Source organism: Tursiops truncatus, chromosome 7, assembly GCF_011762595.2.
Source record: "Tursiops truncatus isolate mTurTru1 chromosome 7, mTurTru1.mat.Y, whole genome shotgun sequence".
In the NCBI taxonomy this organism is placed as follows: domain Eukaryota; kingdom Metazoa; phylum Chordata; class Mammalia; order Artiodactyla; family Delphinidae; genus Tursiops; species Tursiops truncatus.
This window is the reverse complement of record NC_047040.1, coordinates 2,210,814-2,228,497: the sequence shown is the minus strand read 5'-3', so window position 1 is coordinate 2,228,497 and position 17,684 is coordinate 2,210,814. Positions and strand designations below refer to the sequence as shown.

General features: G+C 46.8%; 1 long non-coding RNA gene across 1 annotated transcript; it reads right to left on the bottom strand.

Moving 5' to 3' along the window:
• Window positions 1–11,613: 11,613 nt before the first annotated feature.
• Window positions 11,614–17,570, bottom strand: LOC117312915 (uncharacterized). The gene is made up of 2 exons (XR_004527326.2): window positions 17,320–17,570; window positions 11,614–12,848 (listed from the first exon to the last, which is right to left on the bottom strand). It is a non-coding gene; the product is annotated as an uncharacterized lncRNA (long non-coding RNA).
• Between the last annotated feature and the right edge of the window lie 114 nt (window positions 17,571–17,684).

Here is a 17,684-nt window from a genome sequence, read left to right as displayed (position 1 = left end):
AAAAAAGCAAAACTATGGAGACAATGAAAGGATGAGTGGCTGCTGGGGGTGGGGGAGGGGTGAGTAGAAGGAACACAGATGATCTTTAGGGCAGTGAAAGTACTCTGTATGATACTATAATGATGGATACATGTCATTATACTCTTGTCCCAACCCATGGAATGCACAGCACCGAAAGTGAACCTTATGTAAAGTGTGGACCTTTGGGTAATTATGATGTGCCCCTGTAGATCTATCAGTTGTAGCATGTGTACCACTCTGGTGGGGAATGTGGATAATGGGGGAGGCTGTGCATGTGGTGGGCAGAGGTATATGATAATTCTCTTCCTCTCAATTTTGTTGTGAACCTAAAACTGCTCTAAAAAATAAACTTAAAAAATAAAAGAATTGTGGGGGCTTCCCTGGTGGTGCAGCGGTTGAGAGTCCGCCTGCCGGTGCAGGGGACGCGGGCTCGTGCCCTGGTCCGGGAGGATCCCACGTGCCGCGGAGTGGCTGGGCACGTGATCCATGGCTGCTGGGCCTGTGCGTCTGGAGCCTGTGCTCCGCAGCGGGAGAGGCCACAGCAGTGAGAGGCCCGCGTACCGCAAAAAAAAAAATAAAATAAAAAAACAAAAATAAAAGAATTGTGAAAGCATCCTTTCATTTTTCAGTATTGCTTTCCAATGGAAAGTCCTTACTGGAAGAAGTCTTCAGGTTCAGACCCTCAGATGCTGGAATGAAGCACTTTGCCTGTGATGCAAAGATCTTTCGCCCATGATTCATGATGCCAACAATTTCCTGCTGATTCCTCTAAGTTTAAATCAGTTTGACAACACGCATTTTCTGTTTCATGTGTTCTTCAGATCCAGTCTCTTCACGGGACCACGCTTCATGATGTAAGCCCCAGACAATGCAAGTCTGTAAAGTATGATTAATGTGCCATGTGTCAGAGAAAGGATCAAAGGTTGTGTGTGTGCGTGCTCTAATATGGTAGGATGTCCTTCCAAAAGTTCAGGGCTCTGGGGCTCCCTTCCCTACAGAGAAGAGGAGGGGGGAACACAACTCCACTGAACAAAAGAGTCGAAGGAAAATGTACATCGTATGAAACAATTTTTACGATCCAAAAAGATAAGGAATGCCGGAACGAAGAGAAGGAACGAGCCAAAGGATAAGCGTGAGTTGTCACGTGACCAGCACTAAGCACCCCTCTCTGTTCATCTGGAAAGAAGTAAAGATGCTCCATGGCTCCTGGGTCTGTACAGAGCCCCAGCTCAGAGCCACCCTCGACATCCAACAAGTATGGATTTCAGGGTAAATCCTCAAATGTGTGGGCCAGCTGTCCCATTCAGTGCAGACTCTACATGTGAAAGCTCTGCTTCTCGGGGCTCTGGCTTCATCGTGGCAGTGCTGAGCTAGCCCATGCTCAGGTCCAGGAGAAGCCGGGCCACTTGAGCCAGCCCCCAGGAAGGTACCTTGAGACAGGGTGGACCAAGTAGGACCCTTCCTCAAGACTGCTTCCAAGAAAAGCGTCACGGCCAAAGAGGGTGAGGGTCAGTGCTGAGCAGTCATTGCTCAGGGTGAGGATGGGACCAAGCAAGCAGTGGGGGGTTTGGAGAACACAGGAGCAGTGCAGGGGGCAAGATGCATGGTACACCAAGAAGTTTGGGCTGAGCTGGGTCACCTGATCCCCTAGGAGAAAGGTGCCTGTTTAATTGACTGTCCAAAAAGTGACACTATTGAGAGTGAAAGGGAGTGCTCTAATAGGCACACTGGGATGTGCGATTCGTACCCCCTGTGATGCGTGCTGTGGGTGGAAGGGGAGGTCAAGGTCAGCACTGGGGACCTCTCTGGATGTGCCTGTCTCACCTACCACACAGGCAGAGAGAGACACGACTTGTCCGTATGGGTCCTGGATAGGACGAAGGGCGCACAAATATGATGATGATAGATTCCACATGGGAAAGAATTTTCACTTGGAAAACCCCAGGAGTCCTACCTTTGAGAATTTACAAATTAGTTTCCCCTAAGCCTTGGAAGACTATCAAAATTATTCTGACAAAGAGATTCATGGATGCAAGTTGAGTAAAAGCTCTGGTCATAAGTGACGTAAAGGCCAAGCTAGACACTTCTCCTGACCACAAGCAGCCAGGAACCGGCGAGGCCACCACGCTGCATGTCTTTATATGAGTAGAGCAGTGACCAGCAGGGGAACAGCAGCAATGAGACATCACTGGGAAAGGCTTTGAGGGGAGTTCTGCTTCTGCTTAGGTTGTAAAACGCTGCCGGAGACCATTGCTCCTCTTCTGACCATGAGAAGGAGCTGGAAAATCTACAAGATCATAATGTTCCTTTAGTTCCTAAAGAACTGAAGTCACAAGGCCACAGAGAACCTAGATTCCAAGTGTGACAAGCCCTCTGAGGAGAGGGGGACCACATGAATTACCCCATGTTTGGTGGAGCATAAAAAGGGGTAGTTACCACACAAGCAGGCAAAAAGAAACAGCTGAAAGTTAATGATTTCTCAAATGCTGAATATGGGTGTATTAGATTGAATGGTGACCCTCAAAAGCTATGTCCAGGTCCCAATCCCAGGAACCTGTTACCTTACTCGGAAAAGGGGTTTCTGCAGAGGTAAGTTAAGTATCTGGACATGAAATCATCCCAGGTTATTCAAGTGAGTCCTAAATCTAATGACAGGTTTTCCTATAAGAGATACACAGAGAAGACAGACACGGAGGCAGAAGTGATGTAAGGCAGCCACAAGCCAAGGATGCCAGCAACTGCAGAAGCTGGAAGAGGCAAAGAAACAAAATCTCCCCTAGGGCCTCTCTACGGAGGACTTCTGTCCTCCAGAACCGTGAGAGAATACATTTCTGTTGTTCTAAACCACCAAGTGTGTGGTAGTTTGTTACGGCAGCCCTAATCAACGAATACCATGGGCTCACATGACAGCTCAGCATCCCTGGCAATTCTAGACACAAGGGGAGTCTGCATTCAATGTTTTCCCATGGGCCTTTACCAAGTACTTTCAAGAAAGACAGAGGGCAGGGAAGGAGACCTCGAGGGTCTGTCTCAGTGGCGCACAGGCATGAGACTCTGCCTGCTTCCTGCTTTATTATGGAACCAAAGCCAAGCTGGGGGAGGGCCAGCCCCCGGGGCCCAGAAAAGATGCTCTACCTCTGAGGAAAGAAAGAAGCAAAGGCTATCTCCCTTGTAGGAGGAGCTGATGCTGCACATCAGGCAGAAGTCTGCTTCTCAGTGCAGGAGGAGGATCAGGAAACTCTCTCCCACCTGAGACCCTCCCACACACTAAGAAAGCAGGGTTTGGTTGTCATGAGGGAAGGGCAGGAACGTTGAGAAAGCCTCATTCCTGAGACCTAGATGCACACCCAAGGCTGAGACTAGAGCAAGAGAACTGAGAAAATTCTCTGGACCCTGCCACGGTGTGTGCATCACAGACAACCACTGGCAGAGGGTCAAGAATGTGGGGAAATCTCCTCTTTATGGTGTAGAAGTACAGGGAAAACAGAGCTGAGGGTGAAGCGGGAACATGGAGGAGAAGCCTACAGCACTGCAGGCCCAAAGTAAAGACAGGGAAGAAGCACCCCTCCAAGGAAGAAATTCAAAGTCCATAGTCACTAATGGGAACCCTAGCAACAAAAACTCCACACCCAACTCAACTACATAATGACTCAAATCCCACAACAGCAGTCTGTCAGAAGATGCATATATGCCCATTTCCAGGCATAAATGCTATTTGCCTCAGTCTCTGCTGTTCTTTCACATACAGTGTCCCAAATTTAAAAAAAAAATTTTTTTTTTTGGAGATACACAGAAAGACTATAAGAGATGACTCATTGTCAAGAGATAAATAATCAGAAAAACCAGACCCAGAGATGATCTAGATGATCAGACAGGGATTTAAAATAACTGTAGTTAATATAATAAGTAACTTATTTAATATAACAAATAAGATAGAGGAGAAGGTAAACAATGTGTCAGAACATGAGAAATTTCAGCAGAGAAATAAAACCATAAAAAGGAGTCAAATGGAAATGCAAGAAAAAAATTTTTTTAACCTACCATATCAGAGATGTAGAATTCCTTCAACAAGCTTATCAGAAATGTGGATACAGCAGATTAAAAAAACTGTCACTGAACTTGAAGTTAGGTTAATAGAAATCATCCAAGCTGAGACACAAAGAAAAAAAAGAAAAAGCAGGAAAAAAAAAACCCTCAAAAAACAGAAATGAACATCCATGAACTGTGGGGAAATAGGAAGCAAATAACATATGTAATTTTAGTCCCAAAATGAGAAGGGAGGGAGCGAGAGAATTGGGTAGGAGAAAGATTTGTATGTCAGTAGTTGATAACAGACAAAATTAAAGAAAAACAACAAACTAAAAATCAAAGACGCTCAAAGTATCTCAAGCAGAATAAAAACAAGTAATGACACATCAAGATACATCACAGTCAAATATTTAAAAACCAGAGATAAAGATAAGATCTTGAAAGAAACTGGAGAAAAAAATATACATTGTACACAGAGGAACAAAGGTAAGATTACAGAAGACTCCTTGTCAGAGACCTTGTAAGCCAAATGAAAACAGAGAGACATTTTTTTGAAAGATTGAAGGCAAAAGTTGCTGTCCAACCAGAATTCTATAAACTGTGGAAATGTCTTTCGAAAGAGAAAGCAAAACAGAGACTTTTTAAGACCAATAACAACTGAGTTAATTCATTCCTCATCTGCTTTCACTACAAAAAATATTAAAGAAAGTTCTTCGGGCAGAAAAAGTATGATACAATGATGCCAGGTATATATCTGAGTCTACACAAATGAATGAAGAATACCAGAACAGGTAAAAATGAGTAAATGTAAAATTATATTTGAATCTCTTTCAAACATAATCAACAGCCTAAAACAAAAAAAAGTAATGATATGGTAGGACTTAAAACATATGTGGAATCAAAAGGTATGATAACAAAAGTACAATGAATAAGAGGAAAAAATGAAAATATACTATTGTAAGTTTCATGCAGTAGTATGTGAAGTGAAAAATAGTATTTGAAGATAGACTGTGATAAGTTAAAGATGCATATTGTAAAGCCTAGGACAACAACAGAGAGAAAGGGGTGGGAGAAGAAGAAATAAGCCAATTTAAGGTAGAACTGAATACACAAGATCATTTAATTAATCGGAAAGAAGACAAAAATAGGAACAAAGTACAGACAGAATAAATCGAAAACAACAAGCAAGACACAGATTTAAATTCAGCTATGTAAATGGTTATTTTCAATATAAATTCTCCTTTTAAAAGACAGAGATTGATTGTAAAATTAGAAAGAAAGCAAGACTCAACTATATACTTAAAAAAAAAACCTTTAAGTATATTGACATAGAAAGATTAAAAATAAAGAGATAGGGCTTCCCTGGTGGCACAGTGGTTGAGAGTCCACCTGCTGATGCAGGGGACACAGGTTCGTGCCCCGGTCCGGGAAGATCCCACATGCTGTAGAGCGGCTGGGCCCGTGAGCCATGGCCGCTGAGCCTGCACGTCCGGAGCCTGTGCCCTGCAACGGGAGAGGCCACAGCAGTGAGAGGTCCGCGTACCGCAAAAAAACAAACAAAAAACAAAAAACAAAAAAAGTAAAGAGATAGAAAAAAAATATATCATGCAAACACTAGTCAAAAGAAAGCTGAAGTGGCTATATTAATATCAGAAAGACTAAAATTTAGAACAAGGAATATTACAAAGAAAAAGAGGGACCTCATAAATTGATACATTAGCCAATTCATCAAGAAGGCGTAACAATCTTACCTGTGTTTGTCCCCACTAACGAAGCCTCAACATACATCAAGCAAAAGCTGAGAGAACTAAAATGAGAAACGGACAAATCCACAACGATAGCAGGAGATTTCAACACACCTCTCTCCGTAGTTGATACCAAAAAAGTATACAAAAAATTAATAAGGCTGTAGAGGATTTTAAAAGATCAGCCAATCTGACCTAATTGACGTGCTTTAGAGCACTAGACCCAATGTTATTTTCAAGTGTATACTGAATATTCACCAAGATAGAACATATTCTGAGCCATAAAACCAGCCACAACAAAATTTAAAAGATCGAAGTAGTACGAAGTATATATTTTAAGTGCAATGTAACTAACCCAGAAATCAACAACAGAACAATATCTGGAACCTCCCAGTATTTGGTTATTAAACAAGTAATCCAGTCAAAGAAGATGTACAAGACGAATTAGAAAAAAATTGGACTTAAAAAGGGGAAAATACAATATATCAAAATTTGTAGGATGCAAGTACATCAGTGCTTCAAGGGAAATTTATATTATTAACTTCTTATATTACAAAAGAGGAAAGTTCCCAAATCAACTACTTAAGCTTCCAACTTAATAAACTACAAAAAGAAGCAAATTAAACCCACAGCAAGTAGAAGGAAGAACACAAAGATAAGACCAGAAGTAAACAACATAGAAACAGAAAAACAATAGAAAAAAATCAATGAAAGCATTAAATTGATTACCACTTATACAGACTGAATAAGAAAAAAAAGAGAGAATACATAAAGTACATATATTAAGAATAAAGCAGGGACTTCCCTGGTGGCGCAGAGGTTAAGAATCTGCCTGCCAATGCAGGGTACATGGGTTTGAGCCCTGGTCTGGGAAGATCACACATACCGCGGAGCGGCTAAGCCTGTGAGCCACAACTACTGAAGCCTGAGCGCCTAGACCCCGTGCTCCACAACAAGAAGCCACCGCAATGACAAGCCCATGCACCACAATGACGAGCAGCCCCTGCTCGCTGCAACTGGAGGAAGCCCGTGCACAGCAACTAAGACCCAACGCAGACAAAAATAGATAAATTAATTAGTTAAAAAAAAGAATAAAGCAGATACTACAGAAATTAAAGGGACAGTTAGAGAATGTTATTAACAATTTCACAGCAATCAAGTTTACAAGGTAGATGAAATGGAACAATTCCTTTAAAGACACAGACTGTCAAAATTCTCCCAAGAAGAAACAGACCACCTGAATAACCCTACCTCTATTAGAGAAATTGAACTTACAGTGAATTGGATTTCTTTGGATTCTACACAGAAAAGGACAGACACAGATGGCTTCATAGGCTTCTATTATCAAACATTTAAGAAAGAAATAATATCAATTCTATACAATGTCTTCTAGAAAATACAAGTGGAGGGAACACTTGCCAACTTATTTTATGAGGCCAATTTTATCTTGATACCCAAACCAAGGAAAGGTGTTACAAAGAAAAAAAAAAAACACATTAGACATTAAAAACTCTTAAAATATTAGCAAATTAAATCCAGCAATACATATAAAGGATGATATATCATGTTTAAGTAGGATTCACTCCAGAGTTGCAAAGTTGGTTCAACATCTAAAAATTAGTGAACGTAATTTGCCATATTAACAGACTAAAAAAGAGAAAATATGATCAACTCAATGATGTAGAGAAAGGATTTGGCAAAATTCAACACCTATTCATTATAAAAACTCTAAACTAAAAATAGAAGGACATTTCCTCAACTTGATAAAGAGAATCTGTGAAAAACTTACATCTAACATCATACTTAACTGCAAGAATCTGAATGCTTTCCTCCGATTGGGAAAAAGGCAAGGAGTTCCGCTCTCAGCATTTTGTTTTCTTTTCGGCATTGTATAGAGGTCCTACCCAGCACAATAAGGCAAGAAAAAGCAATAAAAGGCACATACTAGAAAAGAATGAATGAAAACTTTTTATTCATAGACATGATTGTCTATGTAGAAATGCAAAATACAGAAATACAGAATAAAATTTACCATTAGAGACAATCGGTACATTCACAATGTTGTGTAGCCACTACCACAACCTAATTCCAGAAGATTTTTATCATCCCAAAGGGCAACTGTATACACATTAAACGCTTTCTATTCTCCTCTGTTTTAAAAGGTACCTGGGATTTGTTTCAATTAGGTATGGGAAGACACACAGAAATAGATACGACTGTCATGAAGGATGACGTTTTTCTACCCACAGATCCATAGAAACAGGAGGCAGGGCCACACGGGGAAGTACCAGGGGTGGTTAAGAGGCAGAAGAGAGGGGGACATGTGGACGGGAGCCTTTACTGTGGTTTGTGTGTGGCAGGCTAGGCAGGGCAGGGTAAGCAAGCTGAGTCGACTTCAGGTTAGAGAGTGAAACCCTTTGAGCGGCCGGGGCTGCAGAGGTGGTCACTAGTTGTTGGCAACTGGTTCTGGGGTGCTTTAGGGCAGGGACTGTGTTCCAGAGTGATAAAATGAGTAGGGTTGAGGTTTGCACTCAGGACTGGTTGGTTTGCATGTCAAAGGGATGTCCTCAGGCAAGCTGTTTGCTATCTCCAAGAATCCACTGAGTCTAGGAGGGGCAATCCCTCTCTGGGTCCACAAGGCCCCAAGACGTCAAAGCATCATAAGATACAGAAAACAGAGCACATGGTTAGTACACGCCCTCCTCCTAACGCTTGGCAGCTACCAATCTGATTTGTCTCTATGGATTTGCGTCTTCTGGATATTTCATATAAATGGAACCATACAATATATGACCCTTTTTCTGGCTTCTTTTGTTCTGCATAATGTTGTCAAGGTCCATCCATGTTGTAGCACACATCAGTATTTCATTCCTTATTTTATTTTATTTTTTTTATTTATTTATTTTTTTGCGGTACGCGGGCCTCTCAGTGCTGTGGCCTCTCCCGTTGCGGAGCACAGGCTCCGGACGCGCAGGCTCAGCGGCCATGGCTCACGGGCCCAGCCGCTCTGCGGCATGGGGGATCCTCCCGGACCGGGGCACGAACCCGCATCCCCTGCATCGGCAGGCGGACTCTCAACCACTGCGCCACCAGGGAAGCCCTCATTCCTTATTTAAAAAAAATTTTGATACAATTTTCAAAGGTTACTTTCTGTTCACCGTTATTACCAAATATTAGCTACGTTCCTCAGGTTGTGCAATGCATCCTTGAGCCTCTCTTACACCCAGTAGTTTGTGCCTCCCGCTCTCCCACGCCTATATTCCTGTAGTCTGCTTCTTTTTTGTTATATTCACTAGTTTGTTGTATTTTTTAGATTCCGTATATAAGTGATATCAAATAAGTACTTCATTCTTCTTTAAGACTAAATAATATTCCATTGTCCGGCTATACCATGTTTTGTTTACCCATTCATCCATCAATGGGCATTTGTGTTGTTTCCATATTTGGGCAATTGTGGATAACTCTGTTATGAACATGTGTGTACAAGTTTTGTTTGAACACCTGTTTTCAATTCTTTGGAGTATATACCCAAAGGTGGCATTGCTGGGTCACGTGATCATTCTATAATTAACTTATTAAGACATCACCAAATTTCTCCACATCCTTACCAATACTTGCTAGGTTTTTGTTTTTTGTTTGTTTGTTTTGTTTTTTATTATTATAGCCATCTGCAGCTGGTCTTTTATACATTGTTGGTGGGAATGCAAAATGGTCCAGCCATTGTAAAACAGTCGGGCAGTTTCTTCTTAAGTTAAGCATACACTTACATAGGACTCAACAACCCCACTCCTAGGTATTTACCTGAGAGAGACGAAAGCATGTCTAAACAATGATTTGAATGCAGCTTTATTCATAATCACTGAAAGCTGGAAACAACCCCAATGTCCGTCAACTGATAGATGGATAAACAAATTGTAGTTTGTTTCTTTCAACTGAATACTCAGCAATAGAAAGAAACAAACTATAGATGCATGCAACAGTGTGGACGAATCTAAAAAGCATTATTCTAAGTGTAGAAAGCCAGACACAAAGGGCTATGTCCTGTACAACTTCGTTTTTATGACTTTCTGGAAAAGGCAAGGCAGGAACATAAATTAGATCTGTGGGTGCCAGTGGCTGGGGAGGGGGAGGTGACTGACTGCAAAAGGCACAGGGGAACTTTATGGAGCGATGGAAATGTTTTGGACAGTTGTCAAAAGGTATCACATTTTAAACTTAAAATGGGTGGAGTTTATTTGCAGGTATGTTATACCTTCAAAAAAGGAGATAGGGACCCAGTTCTCCATCCCATACTTAGATCCGCTTTCCTACCTTTGTGTATGGAATATACTGGCTTGCTGGCTGGGGATCTCAGTGTCTCAAGACATACAACAAGGGAGTCAAGAGGGTGGCGTGGTGGTGAGGGAAGCTGGGCCACTTCTCCACTCACCCCAGAAGCAAGCACAAGACTGTTTTCTGTTTCTTGGGTTTGTTACTTGGTGTAATCAGCTCCTCCAGCACCTTCTCTCCTCCTCCTTCACCTTCCCCTCCATTGCATTGACCATTTTCCTTCACTTTGAGCATAAAGAAAACATCCAGTTAAGTGAAGGTTCCCATCATGTGCATTGTTATTGATTATATACCAGAATTTTACTCGCAGAATTTAAAAAATAACAATATTCCAGATTTTTTATACGACTTTAAAAATGGAAAATGAGTAAAAACATTTTCTTCCTCTTAAATTGCAAACCTCTGTACAGCCAAAATATGAGGGAGTGTGATCCCAGCTGCTCAGCCACGAATTAGCAGAGGCCACGGGTGTCAGAATGGATCCAGGGTATAGGAGTCCCACCCAAAAGATGTACCACATACCAACAAAATATTTCCTGTGTGACCCAGGGAAATAAAGGTGACACTTTCATCCTTTGATACTAGTGTTCATTAACTTTTCCTCCGGGGGGGAAAAAGTATCCATCAAAAAACTAAAATAAAGCTAGTTTCCCTTTATATTCAGAGTTCAGACAGCGTCTCCTCGGAGCTGGGTGTGAGGCCCTTTTTGAAGAGGGGTAAGGAAAAGTCAGCAGGGCTGAAGAGGCAAAAAGCAGAATCGGAGGGAGAAGCCTGGAGCCAGCAGGCCTCACGCCCGCCACCGGCTTCCAGCTCGAGGGAGCCCAGCGTCCTCCCCGGCACTTTCACCCGTGAGGAGGGGAACCTGAGGTGCACCTGGGTTGTTACTTATCCATCTTCCCTAAAGCAGGAGATGAAGAAATGAAGTAGGAAAATGGAGTCAAGCAAAATAATTAAAAACCTTCTAAAAAACGTGTAGCCTGGAGAAGTTACATCTCACCCCTTACCCCTACGTAAACACACACACACAGACACACACACTCACACACACACACACTCACACACACACACAGACACACACACACTCACACACACACTCACTCACACATACACACTCACACACACACTCTCACACACTCACTCACTCTCACACACACAACACACACACTCACACATACACACCCACACATACACACTCACACACACACTCACTCACTCACACACACACACATTCTCACTCACATACACACTCACACATACACACACTCACACATACACACTCACACTCACACACTCACACACATTTTCTCTTTAAACAAGGACAGCCAATTGTTCTGTGTCCCGGTCACCTGGGAGAGCTCTGCGCCCACTTCCCCACCGCTCTGGTGACCTCTATAAAAGAGAAACTTGCCACACACCCTGAAGTGTTTCCCCCAGGAGACTTCTCTGATGAGCTTTTATACTTAAGACATAACCAGAGTTTTAACACACGCACGTTTAATTCCAAATTTATTCTTTGAAACATTTGAGGTCAGATCTGTATGTTTATTTAGATAAGCGTTCAGGACTTTTTCAGTCGAATTTTCAACTTGTGCAATTAAAGTTTTCTGAAGAACATTTTAAAACATGTATACAGTTTTAATTTAAGATCTGCTAAAGCTCAAAAGTGTCACGTGGAAGAGAGACCATAATTTCTAATTATAAAGTATTGGGGAACGATACATTCACATGACCTTTCCAGGAAAGTTTATGACCAGGCCACAACAGGACAGGGGCTTTATGAGGGGTCAGGGCACGTGTGGTCACCAAGGCTCCCCTGCACATTACTTAGACAGATTAAAGAAAAACCCAGTCCCCAGGTTCTGGAAGTACCCACCCCGGCCCTGGTCTTTCCAAAACGCCACAACGTGTCTAAGTGTGACACGAAGCTTAAGTTCCCCAACCCGGATATCAGTTTCTGAAAACAGAACCTAGACCTTGTCGTGTTAAGGGAACCTCACGAAACTTTCACTCCGAGCCATTCTTTCACAGAGGGGAAACTGAGTCCCGCTGAGACGAAGGGACTAACCCAAGCTCATCCGCTGGTCGGCGACGGAGCACTGAATCCTGATTCCTCCTCATATCCTGGTTTTTCTCTGCTCCTGCACAGACTGGACGTGGTTGGGTTTTACCTTTTTTTCTTACGAGATGGAGCAGTGTTTAAATTGCATGTCTTCCTGTTCCCAACTGGTAAACCTAAAAGTGAAAATATAACTAGATACAGCACGAGGAAAAATGGATGAACGCAACTTCCCCAGCCGGCTGTCACTTTCCAACTTCTCTCAAAGTAAAAGTGGGTCATCACATCTTTCCTTAGAACTCTCCTTCGGTTCCCATTGCCTTCAGGAGGAAATCCAAACCCTGTAATTGGTCCTGTGAGAGCCTGGCTCCAACATTCCTCCCAGGTGCCACCGCAACGTACACGCCTTGCTCGTGGGCCCAGCCTCTCTTCCGGGCGGGACCTCCCCAATCTCAGGGCCCCCCAGGCCTGCAGCCACATGGTGCAAGTCCAGCCAGTCAGGGTTCCATGCTTACCTTCTCTGCTGGAGCAACGGGAGGAAACTTGTTTAATTAGTGCTGCCGTACCAGGATAATATGACACTGAAGTGTCACGCCGGTCATCCTCAGGCACAAGGGGGGGGCCTTGTACTAAGACAGAGTGAGGCTCACACACAGAGGGAAGCAGAGCTGCAGGGTGGACGGGAAAAGAGAGACACAGCATCACCGAAACTCCTGGATCCAGCTAAGCCTGAAGCCAGCCAGAGCCTGAGCTTCTGAAGTAGTGAAGAAATTCCTTTTCTCTTAAACATGTACAGATTGTGTTTGTATCGTCAGTAACCAAGAGAGTGCTGGCCACGGATCCCCTGAGCTCCCAGGTGCAGGGACCACCCATTGTGGGGACACCCATGACTCTTTCACCCCGTGGAGCTTGACACATTCTCATCTCTCCTGGTAGACTTGCTCCCCCTTTGCTGGTGTCTTCCCCAGCACCCCAGACCTCAGCCCGGGTCCAGCACACTCCACTACACCCCTCAACGTGCTGCATTGCGAAGTCTCTGCTGCCTGGCTCCTACCCCACTTCTCAGCGTGGCATGAACCACACAGTCAGTGATCATGAACCGGCCTGCACTAGTACTCTTCTGTCTTCCATCAATTCCTCCCTCCAGTGTACAATAAAATGCGTGTTTTTATCAGAGTGTAACCGTAAGTCCTCTTATCTCTCCACCCATCAGAGTCAACAGGATCTGCTGGGCTCCACTGGAAAGTGCAAAGTTTGAAGAGCCGTGGGGGAGGGAAGGAGAGGGCAGAAGATGTGACAGATTTTAAGATTAAAAACAAACACGACAGGACGGTGAGAACTTAAAGGAACTATCTGAAAGGGGTGGGGGGCCGGGGAGAGAAAACAAGCCTTCCTGAGTCATGAATTGAAGTCAGGCTAAGTTAAATCCAGCTACTCCTAGAACCACAGTGGATGGCAGCCTCTCCCAGTCCACCGTGGTGGGAAGCTCCCGGGCAGTAACACGATCCCAGCAGGACCAGGAGTCCCTGAAAGCTTCCTTGCTCTCTGGTGTAAAACGATGCACCGCGTTTATCTCGTACACGTCTTGCCCCAGACCTTAAGTCAGCCATTTCTTCAAGGAGAGGCCACCATATGGACACCAGGGGTGCTCACTGCCCCTGGGTCACTCAAGGCGTCTGTGCTTTTCCGACGGTCAGGGTCAAGAAATACATTGTTTAAGAGGAAATACATTATGAGCTCATACTGATATTTCCAACAAATTTAGAAAGCCATGCTCTTACCTAACTTCTTTCATTTTATATTTGTATCTCTTTTCTTTTAGGGTGGAAATCTCGATTCCCAAAGATGTCAACATAATAACTTGCTTTAGCTCAGTTTCAGAATGACAGCGGCAACACTGTTACTAGAAATATGAATACTGAAAACAGATTAAGCCTTTATGCGGTTCTTTTCTCTCTCCTTTACAGTCTATCCCTCTAGGGATGGATAGAGTCAAATCACAGCGTTTAAAGTGATCTTAAATTATTTCTGTCTGCATGGTTAAGCCACAAAGGTGATACAAAATTAGGTACATCTGCCTGATTTTGCTTTTGACTTTTTAGGGTTTTCTACTTTTTTCTCATTTTGGTTTAATTTTTAAATAATTATGTGAAACATTTATATGGTTTCAAAGTCAAATCTACATAACAAGTTTTATGCAGAGGAGCCTGGCTTCTGTCCCAGACCCCTACACCTCGTTCTCTCTCTCCCATTCTTTTTAGGCCAGGGTTGATCTTTCTGGTGTTGTTTCTATTTATTTTTCATTCTTATTTTTAAACATTTATTTATTTATTTTTGGCCGTGCTGGGTCTTCATTGCTGCGCGCGGGCTTTCTCTCGTTGCGGCGAGCAGGGGCTACTCTTCGTTGTGGTGCGTGGGCTTCTTGTTGCGGTGGCTTCTCTTGCTGCGGAGCACGGGCTCTAGAGGTGCGCAGGCTTCGGTAGCTGTGGCTCACGGGCTCTAGAGCACAGACTCAGTAGTTGTGGCGCATGGGCTTAGTTGCTCCACGGCATGTGGGATCTTCCCAGCCCAGGGCTCGAACCTGTGTCCCCTGCATTGGCAGGAGGATTCTTAACCACTGTGCCACCAGGGAAGCCCTCTGGTGTTGTTTTTAAACTGAAATTAGGTATACATTCCATGTGAAAAAAAATCATAGCCTGAGTTTGTTGCTGATTTGATCTTAAAGGCATTAATCAAGGTGCGGCCAAGGCCCACGTTATCCCCACATTACAAGTGAGAGACGTCGAGAAAGCAAGGCACCCTGGGAAGAGCCCTAGTGTTCATCTTCTATGCTACGGTCCACAGTCGGGGTGTCGCAGAGTTCTCTTGCAGAGAACAGGGCCCACACTGGCTAGTTTATGCAGGAAACAACTTATTAGGGAATATGACAGAATGGCAGTGAAGCTGATAAACAGACGCTAGACAGGGCTTTGGGGACCGGCTTGCAAACCATACTGCAGACCTGGAGCCCCTGCCTCACTGTACCAGGAAAACAGTGATTCCACAACCAGCCTGGAGTCAAGGAGCTACTGCTACTGCCACACTCCCAGCGTGCTGGGTTCCACTCCAGAAAAGGGTTGCTTTTCCCCCTGCCTCTAGATGTGAGCAGACACTGCCCTTCCAGGAGCAGCCGAACATCTCCACCCCAGGACTGCATCTTGCAGACCAGGGCTGCCAGAGTTGGAGGGAGGTCCTCTGTAGCTTTTCAACTCCTGCAATGCGGGAAGGATCTGTAGGAGGAGGACGGAAAGGACCGTGGAGCACCCGTCCACCACGTACAACTGCACACACTGCAGGAACCATCCTTTCAAGCCTTGTCGTGGTAACATTAGACGCGCGAGGCAAGGGTCTGACTGTTATAACGAGGGCTTGTCCTATGCCCTCTTGAGCGATTTTTCAAAGGGAAATTTCTAAAAGGGATTTTCCTACAGGAGAATCGTACCTGTAGGTGATCTGTGCCTTGGATATCAGGTGTTCGCCCCTTGTAAGCCCAGCTCCACCCTATTGCTGTGGCTTAGGGAGGTGATCGGCTCTTAGACGGGACTTCCAGAAATCGTTCTCATGCCCGTGGGCAGCAGGGCAGACAGAGTGGGGTGGTGCACCCTACAAGGCAGGCTCCTCTCCTCCTTACACGCTCGCTCTCTGGGCTCATGGGCAGGGGGAGGGGGGAGGGACGTCTCTGGGCTTATGTAAGCTGGGCGGGAAACGGGGGTCTGGGCCCTCGGTCTCCGCGAACTGAGCGACGCACGGAGTTGAAGGGCAGCAAGTCGCTGCGGTTCCCATACGGCGCAGGCCCTTTAGACGGGCAAAGCCTCGGGAAGGCTGGGCCCCAGCGAGGCCAGGACGCTCCCCACGCCCCTCTCACTCTCTCTTTTGTTCCTTAAGTTTTAATTTTAGATTTTTAAAGAGACACGGAAAGCTATTTTGCTGCGCTGGATAGTCTGAGCGCCATAACCAGAGCTGGAGAAGGAGGTGGTCAGGCGCGGCGGGCTGGGCGCGGCGACTCCTAGGACCCCGTAGTCTTAGGATCCTGTAGTTTTCAGATCGTGAAGCCCGCGGGTGGGGAAGAAACTGCAAACCAGCAGCGCTCTGACGCAGCCACATTGTGCGCGGGCCTCTCCCCCCCAGCTCTGTCTCCCATCGCTAACTGCGGGGGTAGGAAACGTCCCCCTGGGCCGCCCGGGCCGCACACGCAGCCGCTCGCCCTCGGGTTTCCTAACGCGGTGGGCGCGGCCCGGCCCCGCGGAGCAGCCGAGGCCCAGCCACGCCGGCCCCGAGTTCAACTGCAGTAAAAGGGCCCAGCCCGCCCTTGATCACGCGGCTCGCCTGACAGCCCCGCTCAGGCCCGGGTCTAATTGAGCCCGGGTCACCTGGGAATAGGTTCAAAGGCATCCAGGCCGTAAACCACCTCCAGGCCCCGAGCCAGAACGGCCTGGCGAACAAAGAGCCCCCGAACCACTTCAAACGCGCCCGCGCTCGGCGTCCAGATGGCGCGGGGCCGACGTCCCCGGTGTCGCCCGCCGAGGCCGAGCCCCCGCTCTGCGGCCGCCCGGGCTGCCCCGCGGGCGCCCAGCGCAGGGGAGGCCGCGCGGCTCCCCAGACCGCCCTCTGTCAACAGCCGATTTGCGAAGGAGAGAGTGGGCCCCGAGGCTGGGGCCCTGCACCGCGGCCTAGCGGGCGCCCCCGCCCCGCTCCCGCACCCCCGGCGGGGGCCAGGCAGGTGGGTGCGGTGGGCGCCGGGCGCTCCCGCGGAGGCTCGCGGTGGCGCTGAGGTTTTAACGCACTTAGAAGGACGGCCTCCTGAGGCCGTCGGGGCCGGGGCTCCCCAGCAAGTTGGGGTGAGAAACTCCCCCATACAACTGCTGGGCAGAGCAGGCCGCGTCTCCACGGATCCCCGCGTCGCGTGCGTGGAGAGCGGCGTCTCCAAGGGCACCCGCGTGTCCGCACGCCCGCTGTCTGGGCGCCGGGGCTACTGGCCCCCGCACGTCCCCCACCCCTGGCCGAACGTGCGGGCCACGGCGCGAACTCGCTGTGCGCCCCGGAACAAGCAAGGCGCACACTGGCCCGGGCGCCCCCGGGGTCTCCCCGCCGCGTCCTCACCTCCTGGGAGCGCATCCAGGGTAGGACTCGCCACCCGCACCCCTCGCGGCGCGGGAGAGACCCCGCAGCCCGGCGGGTTTCGATCTCCAGTTAAGGAGCAGGCAAAGCCGGGTCGGCTGAGCCCAGGGCGCGGCGCGGCCGGTGAGCGGTCAGAGCCCGGGATGGAGGCGCGGGCGGCGCGCGAGGGCCCGGCACTCGCGGGTGCCCGCCGCGGCCGGGGCCTAAGGGGGAGGCAAAACTGAAAGTGCCGCGCCGGGGGGCGGGGGCGGCCAGCAAAGGCCCCAGAACTTGCCCTGCCCCCGGGCGCGGCGGCCAATCAGCGCGCCGCCCTCGCTCCTGACAACTATTTAGCAACCCAGCCCGGC